At 38.3% G+C, this 11852-nt stretch overlaps 1 protein-coding gene across 6 annotated transcripts in view; it reads left to right on the forward strand.

Moving 5' to 3' along the window:
- LOC106873867 (glucose-induced degradation protein 4 homolog) overlaps positions 1–11852 on the forward strand; it is a 51911-nt gene that overhangs the window by 35988 nt on the left and 4071 nt on the right. For 2 of the 6 annotated variants that reach the window (XR_001409930.2, XR_008264943.1), the window contains exon 6: positions 1726–1880. The exons of 2 other annotated variants lie outside the window; for them this stretch is intronic. The gene's annotated coding sequence lies outside the window, so the exon portion shown is untranslated. Of the gene's footprint in view, positions 1–1725; positions 3266–4692; positions 4855–11852 lie in introns of those variants that run through there. 2 more of the 6 variants (XR_001409931.2, XR_001409929.2) reach the window with 2 other exon arrangements.

The following is an 11852-nucleotide window of genomic DNA, read 5'->3' on the forward strand; positions in this document are numbered from 1 at the left end:
TGATGCAATGTTAGTCAGGTTAAGGTACTGGGCTGCTAGTCACACTGTCCAATGGTCAAACCTTACTACTGTCGTTGTGTTGTGCTCCTGAGCAAGGCACAAAATTCTTGTTTCTGTTTGCCTGACTGAAAAAATAAACAGCAACATTCACACTGCTATTTCATTGTTGAATGGTTAATTGAAGAAAGGGCATCCAGTGACAAAAACAATTGCTCTATTTTAAACAAAAAAAACCCATCCCATCCATGCTTGCATGGAAAAAGCAATGGATGTAAAATAGTAAAAGATAAAAGGGACTCTTTATTCTCAAGACTCAATGGAAATTTCATTGTTTTGTCCATTTAATTGTTTTTGTTTTGTTTTTGTTGTTTTTTCGTCCACCTTGTTGAAAAAAAATTACAAAACAAAATTGGTATGAAATTTTATGTACCCTCATCTATCAAAATCTGGATCTTGTTGATGCAGATGTCTAGCCAATGTGCCAAGTTCCATTCTCATCATTACCTTTGTTGCTATTAAAATTTTTAAAAGAAGGAAAAAAACATCTCTTTTTTTTCTTTTGTCCTTTTTTTTTGCAATTTAAAAAACCATTTCTCCTCTTCCTGAGATCCTTGTTCTTCATTCCTCTTCAAATCTTTTACATTTTTTTAATATCAAGGTTAATGTACCTGACATCATATGCAATGCATTCAAACCATATCCAAGAAAAGGTGATCTTCCAGCTATAGAACACATTGGACACTTTCTGACATCCCATAGTCCCTTTTCAGTTGTTCCCAGGCTCCATCTTTTTCTACAGTCACTGCAGCAACATTTGCTTCATTGAACTTAATGATTCTTCATCACCATCTAACACTAATTATGCACCTTGTTTTCTTTCTTTTCTTTCTTTTCTTTCTTCAGTTATTTCAACTGATCCCATACTAAAAACATTGCTCATTATATATCAACCCCATAACTATGAGGGGTGTGCTGAAAAGTTCCTGGTTTTTGGTAAAAGAAAATACAGGAGGATCAGTTAATTATGATTTTATTGAACATATTCCCCTCTCAGATTCACACACTTATTCCAGCAGTCCTTCAGTTTTTCTAAGCCCTGTAAAAGAACTCAGAAGGTTGGGCCTCCAACCAGGCCTTTCACAATATCCTTAAAGCCAGTGACTTTTCGGCACCCCCTCATACACACTTTGTTTTCATTTTCACCTGAAGCTATCAATGTGCAATGAATCAAATTGTTGAGCATTAATTCACTTCACTAATCCAGTGAGAGATTATAAAAGTTATGGAAACTCACTACCCTACCCCTACTTCTTCTGACAAAAACAAACAAAAATCTCATTTCCCACAATTCCATACTATTGAAACATTTTTTGTTTTTTGGGGTTTCTTTAAGCAACATGAAAATTTGAAATGTATTCCTTGGAGATAAGATGATTTAATTGAATATTATTATTACATTTTAGAATTAGAAGTCAGCAAAAGTTTTTGGTTGAGGACTAGACTAAATACATAATATCATTCAGTTTTGTCGTTCTACGTTGTCAATTTTACCTACTTCACTGGAGTAGGTAAATTACCAGGTTTAAATAAATGCCATGTTTGGGGGAAAGGAAGAGACTAATTCAATAGCTATATAATTATAAATGAGTAAGAAATTACTAATATTATGTTTTCATGGCATTTGCCATATTGTAACAATAAGTTGTCTTCTTCTCAACTTTTCAGTTGCCTGTGAAACCTAAACCATCAGCATATACCTGCCAAGCCCTTCTATTCCATGCAAGCCTTTTTATCAACTTCCAGTTCATTGAGTCTTGGTGGTTTCCAGGAAATTAGGATCTTCTGTGCATCATTAGACAGCATTAGTGTCATTTCTTTGTGTAAGGACCTCAACTTTTTTTATATTTTGAGGTTAGAGGGTGCCTCAGCCTCCTTAGAAGGGTCCTGACCAGAGGATATCTTCAGTCTCTGAAGTAGAGAGCTCCCTTACATAAGACTGACAGGCCCTGTTTTGTCTTGTGTTGAAAGCAGCAGAACTATACCAACGCTCAATCCTGTACCGGTCATCAGCATGCAAGACGAGAATGTTGTAACTGTAAACCAGCAGTTGGTGCCATTTTTTATATCCCCTGGAGAGAGTCCTGCATATAAACTGGGCAAAAATAAGTTGAAATCATTTCACCTTACTTAGCTTGGAGTGGAGAGCATGATCATTATGACTTTATACTTTCTATGACATCATAGCTAAAGAAGGGGCCCTTACTACAGCCACTTGGCCTGCTAGATGTTGTAGCTAAATCTGCCTCAAACACAGCCTACTATCTTCCATAAAAAAGGATATATTAACAATGTAGCCCTCTATATTATATATTCTCTTTTACTCTTTTACTTGTTTCAGTCATGTGACTGCGGCCATGCTGGAGCACCGCCTTTATTTGAGCAAATCGACCCCAGGACTTATTCTTTGTAAGCCTAGTACTTATTCTATCGGTCTCTTTTGCCGAACCGCTAAGTTACAGGGACGTAAACACACCAGCATTGGTTGTCAAGCGATGTTGGGGGGACAAACACAAACACACATATATATACATATATATGACGGGCTTCTTTCAGTTTCCGTCTACCAAATCCACTCACAAATATATATATACATACATGAAGATGTAGGGTGGGGATGAGTTTACATATATATATATATATGTAAAGGTGGGATGCTTACAGTGAGAATCCTTTGATCATAGGTCTCTTGATTAAAGCTAGCCTTGGGTTGAACAACAACAACAACTCATTTCATGGCTTGTTTTTTGTTGTTAGTATAGCAGAGACAGTACAACTTCTATGTTGAAAAGCATCTGGTGTAATCACTTGTTACATTCAACCATTGATTTCTCAGGGGTCAAGAAAGTAAATTAAAATAAACAACTGTAATATTTCACACCAGAGTCAGTTACTACATCCATCTTAGCATGCTTATTGAAAGGAGTTGAGTTTTCGCACTGTTTTGCATTGTTTAAGAATATTTAATGAATCCATATGAAATAAAATCTTGTCTTCAAATATTTCAGGATAAGAAAATTTTGCACAATCACTAGTGAGTTAGCCAAAATCTTTGCATATCTGGTACTCAGCTTTTATATGCCAAATTCAAATCCTACCAGGTTTGACATTTCCATTTCTTCCCTTCTTGGATCCCTGAAAAAATACCAGTAATACACTGTGATCAATGAGAAACCTTAGTCTTTATATAAAAACAAGACAGAAATTACATTATTGTTACTGTTGTTATTTAATTTTGTCTTTCATCTGATAGGAGACTGGTCTCAATATGTTTTAATACTTAGTTTTGTCCATTTTTATGCAGATTCTTCTTAGATCATCATCATCATCATCATCATTTAACATCCGTATTCCATGCTGGCATGGGCTGGACGATCTTAACAGGAGCTGGTCAGCTGGAGAGCTGCACCAGGCCCCAGTTGACTGTTTTGGCATGGTTTTCTACAGTTTCAATGCCAGTCACTTTACAGAATGTACTGGTGTTTTATACATGATACCAGTACACATGCATTTTACATGGCAACAGCATGGGTGCTTTTTATGTGGCACCAATAAAATATTTATCAGTCACATACTAAGTTGGTTTAATTGTGCCTTATCTTCCTCAAAATATTCATCCCTGAACACTGGAAAAAATTCTCTGCAGTATTTGCTCCAAGTTTTTACATTTTGAGTTCAAGACCTATTGGGGCAAGCGAAAGCGAAACCATCAATGGCACCTGTGCCCAGCATCGCCTTCCTGGCACGTGTAAAGACTTTTGAGCGAGATCATTGCCGGTGCCGCCGAACTGGCTCTTGTGCCGGTGGCACGTAAAATACACCATTTTGAGCATGGCCATTGCCAGTACCACCTGACTGGCCTTCGTGCTGGTGGCACGTAAAAGCACCCACTACACTCTGAGTGGTTGGTGTTAGGAAGGGCATCCAGCTGTAGAAATCAGATTGGAGCCTGGTGTAGCCATCTGGTCTCACCAGTCCTCAGTCAAATCGTCCAACCCATGCTAGCATGGAAAGCGGACGTTAAACGACAATGATGATGATGATGATGATGATCTTGCCAAGATCAACTTTGCCTTTCATCCTTTCAGAATCAATAAAATAAAGTATCTGTCTAGTACTGGAGTCAACGGGTTCGACTAACCCCTCTCCTCAAAATTTGTGACCTTGTGCTGAAATTTGAAACTATAAGGAACAGACTGAGAGTATTAAGGGCCCTCAGGCATAACTGTTTACCGGGCCCCTTAGCATTGATATCAGTAGAGTTAACATGTAGAGTACGGACCCCTCATAGCTCCGGGCCCTCGATCAGTGCCCGATTGACTGATAGCTCAGTCTGCCCTTCAGCTGATAGAATCATTAGCACATCAGACAAAATGCTTAGTGGTATTTTCTCAGGCTTTTACATTCTGAGTTCAAATCCTACTGTAGTCAAGTTTGCCTTTTATCCTTTCAGCATCAAGGAAATAAAGTATTAGTCAAGTCCTGGTATCAATGGTATTGACTGATCCCATTCCCACCAAAACTGCTGGCTTTGTGCCTAAATTGAAACCATAATTATTATAACTACTACTACTATTACTACTACTGCTACTACTACTACTGCTACTACTACTACTTTTCCCTTTTTACTTCCAGCTTTATATCCTGTAGAGTTAGGTCCTAACTATGGTCATGGGGTGTTACAGAGTAAGATGTCACTCAGTTACTTTGCAATCACATGGCCTTGAGTTCAATCCCACTCCAAAACCTTGTGAATGGATGATTTGATAAGCAGAAACTGGAAGCAGTCCATCATATGTGTGTATATTTATGTATATTGTCATCATCATCATCATTTAGCATCTGCTTTCCATGCTGGTATGGGTTAGATGGTTTGACTGGAACTGGTAAGCTGGAGAGCTGCACCAGGCTCCAATCTGATTTGGCATGGTTTCTACAGCTGGAGGCCCTTCCTAAGGCAAACTACTCTAAGAGTGTAATGGGTACTTTTTACATGCCACCGGCATGAGTGTTTTTATGTGCCACCAGCACAGGTGCTCTTTTGTACCACTGGCCTGAGTGCCAGTTACAGGACAGCAGCATATCGCCAAAAGTCTCGGTCATTTGTCATCTCCTCTGTGAGGCCGAATGTTCAAAGATCGTGTTTCACCACCTCGTAACATGCATGTGTGTCTGTGCATTTGTTACATTTGTGTCTATGCTTTGAGATGTGTTGCTGTTGTCACTTCTATTGACAAATCATCCACTCGCTTTGCACCTTCAAAGATATGTGGAACATGATTCATTACTTGAAAAACAGGTAAGGATCAGTGACAGGAAGAGCATCCAGCTGTCAAACAATGTCTCGATATTTTCATCTAACCCATGCTATCATGCAAAACAGACATAAACAAATTATTTCCAAAGTATTACTTGCCATTTGACAGGTAATATTCAGAGTATACCGTGGTTAATTTCAGGAAATGTTACCTAGGTATTATCATCATCATATTTAGCGTCTGCTTTCCATGCTGGCATTGGTTAGACTGTTTGACTGAAACTGGAAGCTGGAGAGCTTCACCAGGTTCCAATCTGATTTGGCTAAGTTTCTATAGCTGGATGCCTTCCTAATGCCAACCATTCCAAGAATATAGTGGGTGCTTTTTACATGCCAGTTACATGACACCAGCATCAGTCACAACTACGCTTTCACTTGGGTTGACAAGTCTTCTCGAGCACAGCATATTGCCAAAGGTCTCGGTTAATAGTCATTGCCTCCGTGAGGCCCAACGTTCAAAGATCATACTTCACCACCTCGTCCCATATCTTCCTGGGTCTACAATATTTATATTACTTTTCCAAATTTCTTAGTCCTTATACAAAATAATGGAATCACACTAATTTTAAAATAAAAATATTCATTAAATTCAAACAAATTTCTCAGGCATATGCATGGCTGTGTGGTTAGAAGTTTGTTTCCCAACTGTGTGGTGTAGGGTTCAGTCCCACTATATAGCAGCCTGGGCAAATGTCTTCTGCAAAGCCCTGTGAGTGGATTTGGTGAATGGAAACCGAAAGAAGTCCAATGTGTACCTGGGTGTGCCTTTGTATCTCTCTATATTCCCCACTGTTTCATAACCAGTGTTGGTTTGTTTACATCTCCATAACTTAGCAATTCTGCAGAAACTGATAGAATAAGTATCAGACTTCAAAAAAACAAACAAGTATTGAGGTCAATTTTTTTGACTAAAACCCTTCAAGGTTGACTTCATGCAGTCATTGGACTGCATGGCTGTAGTCCAATGATTGAAACAAGTAAGGGATAAAAGATATGTTATCAGGCATGGCTGTGTGGTAAGAAGCTTGCTTCCCAATCACATGGTTCCAGGTTCAGTCTAACTGCATGGCACCTTGAGCAAGTGTCTTCTACTATAGCTTCAGGCCAACCAAAGCCTTGTGAGTGGATTTAGTAGACAGAAACTGAAAGAAGCCCATCATATATATGTATATGTTTGTCCCCCACCCACCCACCATCACTTGACAACCAATGGTGGTGTGTTTACATCCCCGTAACTTAGCAGTTCAGCCTAAGAGACTGATAGAATAATTACTAGGCTTACAAACAGTAAGTCCTGGGGTCGATTTGTTCAACTAAAGGCAGTGCTTCAGCTAAATGACTGAAACAAATAAAAGAATAATAGCAAAAGACTGTTTACCTATCAATTGATTACAAGAGTTGTATCTGAAACTACCAATCGTGGCAAAAATATGTTCCCAGCATAACTTGTTATATGACACTCTAAGTAGTATATATAATGACCAAGAGAGATAAACCCATTAGGATTATAGTTATCTCCCTTTAGGGGACACACAAACAGAAGCAGATGGAGACACACTGTCAATTATGTTATCTTTTACTTGTTTCAGTCATTAGACTTGGATATCACCTTGAAGAGATTTTACTCAGGATATTTTTTAAAGCCTTGGTCTCTTTTGCCAAACTACTAAGTTATGGAGATGTAGATAAACCAACACTGATTGTCAAAGTAGTGGGGGACAAACAGAGACACACACATATATATATATATGTGTATATATATATAACAGGCTTTTTTTCAGTTTCTGTCTACCAAATCCACTCACAAGGCCTTGTTCAGTCTGAGACTATAGTAGAAGATACTTGCTCAAGATACCATGTAGTGAGACTGAACCTGGAACCATTCGGTTGGGAAGCAAACTTCTTGTCACACATTACTGAAATAAAGTATTGAATATAACCGAGACAATAGAAAACCCGACTAAATATACCATAGTATTTAACAATTGCTTCATATCCAAGTTCAAAGTACAAATCCCACAATACCTCATTCTCCTTTTAATAGTCTCATCATCATCATCATCCTTTAGTGTCCATCTCCCATGCAGGCATGGGTTGAACGGTTTGACAGGAGCCAGCCAGGCAGAAGACTACCCCAGGCTACTGTGTCTGTTTTGGCAAGGTCTTTACGGCTGGATGCCCTTACTAACACCAAGTCTTTTTAAATAATACTCAGTAATATACTTGGGGTCATTACAATTGACTATATCTCTTAATTTTAATCATTGGTTATCTACCAAAGTATAAATCGTCGTTAAGACTGACCAGCCTGGTGCAAGAACAGTCCATTAAGCAAAGTTCGGTTCTTCATTGAAACTAATCTACTTCATTTATGTCAGTATTTCTTAAGGATGGAAACTTGTGAATAGTAAAAAGGAGTAGACAAATTGATATGTTTAATAGAATTAGATTGTTTTAAACATTTTTCAGTTTGTCGAACATCATAGCAAAGAAGGAATTATATGGATGTAGAGGGTATCAGCAATCTTGGAAGGAATGCTGTACAGAGAACGTCACCTTTTAAGTGCATGAAGACTAAAATGGCAGATAAGGCAAAAGAACCCAGCATGGGTAAATGGTTCAGAAGGCATTACAGTAAGATGTATGGTACATCTAGAGTACTCTCTTCATGGAATACAAGCTTGTGGCCAGTCTCTATGGAAGGGATTGGGACCCTACCATGTACATAATTGCATCCATAGTAAATCATGGATCTTTGACTAACTGAATAGAGATCTTTGATATTCAACTTGCTGAGAGCAGAAAGCAGGTGGTGGACCAGCTGAATCATTAAAACATCTTATGGTATTTAGTTATAGCTCTCTATATTCTGAGTTCAATCCTACCTAGGCCAGCTTAGCTTTTCATCCTTCTAAAATCAATAAGGTACAAGTCGAGTCCTGGAGTTGATTTAATCGACTAAATACTTCCCTAAAAAAATTGTCCCTATGTAAAACTACATTGAATTTATATGTATTTGGTAGTGGGGCAGTTTAAATGCCTTATATAAAATTAGCCCTTTTTCTCTAGTTTGCCATTGTTGCTTACAAGAAGACAGTGTGTTATTGTTGTTTATCTCCAATAAACCAGACCTATGATCAATATGATTCCAGCCATGACTATCCTGTCTTTCTTTCCAAGTATAGTTTATCTAGAACCATATGCAATATGTTTTTAACGTACTTTTCAACTATAGAATGTGACTTGACACATTTGGCTGCTATTTCTAGCAGGACCATGTAGAGATTCCTCTGTTGACTCATGGACAGTGAAATCAGTGCTGAATGTACTGAGTGAAGCTGGTATCATCATCATCATCATTATCACCATCACCACCATCATCGTCATCATCAGCTTACATCCATTTTTCCATCCTTAAAATAGCCTGGACAAGTCTTTTTCTGCCACCATATCCACTGTAGTCTTTGTCATCCCAATCATGAAATTCAGCCACTTGAGATCAGCTTTTACCACTTCTTCCCATACTTACCCATTCGACAGGTTCCTTTCATTTGGCACTTCTTTACCCAATTGTCATCTTGGGTATACATCACATGTCAATCTCAGTTCAGTCTTCTCCCTTTTACACACAACATTTTATTTCTCTTACACCCAGTTTTCTTTTTTCTATTTTCTTTTTTTTTTTTTTTTTTTTTTTTTGTCACAGCTCATGTGTGCTCCGTTATTCATGTGCTAACATAACACATTCATTGGAGCATGCTTACCTCATTTCTTTGTTTGCAAACATCATACATCCGCTGCATGAATCAAATAACTAAGTTCCTCTTCCATGCAACATTGCACTTCATACACAAGCATACAATTCTCCCTTCACTCAGAGAAAGAATCCTTTTGTTGTCAACAAAGGTAATAGCTTCCTGAACTTCTTCCATCTTGTCCCTACACAGGTTGCTATGCTTTCAGAATCCCTACTACCACTGCTAATTAGTCACCTGAGAAACAGAAGCTATCAACTAATTTAAGGAAACCTTTGAAAAAGTTAATTTCAGAAGTGCTTTTCTAACTACTCCTTTATAGTATTTTATTCAAATACCTTAAACCCTTTAGCATTTAGAACCAGCCACATCCAATCCGATATTCTACCTGTTTTATGTTCAAACTAACCAGATCCTGCCTCTCACACCTACCCTACATTATCATTCTAAAAATAAGCAGTCACATCATTGAAACCTTAAAGTTATGAGATAATGCATGTTGGGCCTATTGCTCCTTACAAAATCACACACATGCATGTGTGTGTGTTCACACACTACACACATATATATGTTCATGAATGTGTATCATCATCATCCAAAGGTGCCATCAATATCATTGTTTTTGAGTCCATTTTTCTATAGTGTCATGTTGGGTTGACAGTAGCTGAGTCAGTTCTTTTTTGAGTTAAGCTCTCCTAGACAGATCAGAGGATACATCTCCAATTTGGCATGTTTTTCCACATTTCGATGCTCTTTCTAATACCAGCCGCATTACAGAGTGTATTGGTGTATTTTTGTCATGGCAGTAGCACTAGAGAGGTTGTCATGCCCCTAACAAGGCTAAACAGTTATCTCTACTCGGTTCTTCAGCCACTTTACAGAGTGTACTGAGTGGAGTTCATTTTATTGTGACAACAGTACTTGTGGAACTGAAGAGACTGTACAACTCTGATGGGGAAAATAGGAAAGGGAGTAATGACTTTAAGCAAGATATTGAGAAAAGGTGAAGTATGATAGGAATAACAGTTCTGTGGTGGTGGTGGCGCTGGTGGCAGTGGACAGTGTAACAAAAGAGAAAGTGTTGAGAGTAGTAATTTTCTTTTAACATTTTTGTCCCAAACAACACTCAAGCTCTCTGTAGCATAAGGGACCACAAAGAAGGGGGCCAACAAATTCAAAAGAAAGCTTAAAGGATTGAATATCATAGAGCAGAGGAAAACGAGACAATGTTAGTGAGTTCTAGAGAGCAACAGTTCAAGGAAAAATGCTATTAGAATATAGAGGACTTATGAATTATTGGAACTTCAATAGAAAAATGGTATGCCTGAAAAGAGAAGTGGGTGACATTTAAACCGGCCAAAAGTATTCTGCCTATTCTATGTTCAAACTGGCCAGATCTGGTCTCTCACACCAACCCTACAATATCGTTTTAAAGATTAACAGCTACCTCATCAAAATCTCATAGCTACGAGTTAATGCATGATTAGTTCAAAACAATGTGGATAAAAAAGCATTAATTATGGCAGAATAATGTGAACACTAAAGGGTTAAAGGTCTTGACAGCGAGTACTAGATCAGAAAGTTCATCAGAGCAATCATCATCATCATCATCGTTTAACGTCCGCTTTCCATGCTAGCATGGGTTGGACGATTTGACTGAGGACTGGTGAAACCGGATGGCTACACCAGGCTCCAATCTGATTTGGCAGAGTTTCTACAGCTGGATGCCCTTCCTAATGCCAACCACTCTGAGAGTATAGCAATGACCATGGAAATACTTATTGAAAAGGCATAACAAAGCTGCATTTCAATGATGAACCAAAAACTTCAATCTAGGAGAAAGAAGAGAACCCACTGTGTTAACATGATTTTGAATTTGATCAAGTGATTTAAGACTCAAAGAAGGTGCCAACTCAAAGATGACAGCAGCATTCAATACAAGGTCAAATGGTGGCCTTATAGAGATACATCATACTCTCAAGCATAAGAAATTTGCAAGCATGGAGGAGAGATCCAACCTTTTTGGAAGCTGACATAGTGATTGACCAAGCAAATTTATTCCAAAAGAAACCCCTAGTCAAAGTCAAGAGGTCAGATATTGAAACTTTCTGGTAGGTCAACCCTGCTAGCAATCGGAGAAAGAAATGGCTACCTATGATGATTAATTGACATACACTTTGTCTTGCCTGCATTAAAATTCATCAGCTAGTCATTATCCCTCTCCATAATTATGCAAAGATCATTCCCAAGAAAGACAGGTTGATCAAGACTGCTAATTTTATCATGACAAGAGTAAACAGCAGTATCATCAGAATAGATGGTGAATCTAGAAATATGATCTGAAAGTTCCTTAATGAAAAGGAGGAAAAGAATAGGAGCAAGTACAGAACCTTGAGACACTCCTGCATTGATAGCATATGACTTTGCTTGCTGACGATCATGTTGTTGTTTAGCCCCAGTTTAGCCCTGACTGAGCAGACTTATGATCAAAAGCATTCCACTTGTAACCATTTTTAAAAAATTCTTTTACTTGTTTCAGTCATTTGGCTGTGGCCATGCTGGAGTACCGCCTTTAGTCGAACGAATCGACCCCAGGACTTATTCTTTCTAAGCCTAGTACTTATTCTATCGGTCTCTTTTGCCGAACCGCTAAGTTACGGGGACGTAAACACACCAGCATCAGTTGTCAAGCAATGGTGGGGGGGACAAACGCTTACATACAC

Source organism: Octopus bimaculoides, chromosome 1, assembly GCF_001194135.2.
Source record: "Octopus bimaculoides isolate UCB-OBI-ISO-001 chromosome 1, ASM119413v2, whole genome shotgun sequence".
Lineage (NCBI taxonomy): Eukaryota > Metazoa > Mollusca > Cephalopoda > Octopoda > Octopodidae > Octopus > Octopus bimaculoides.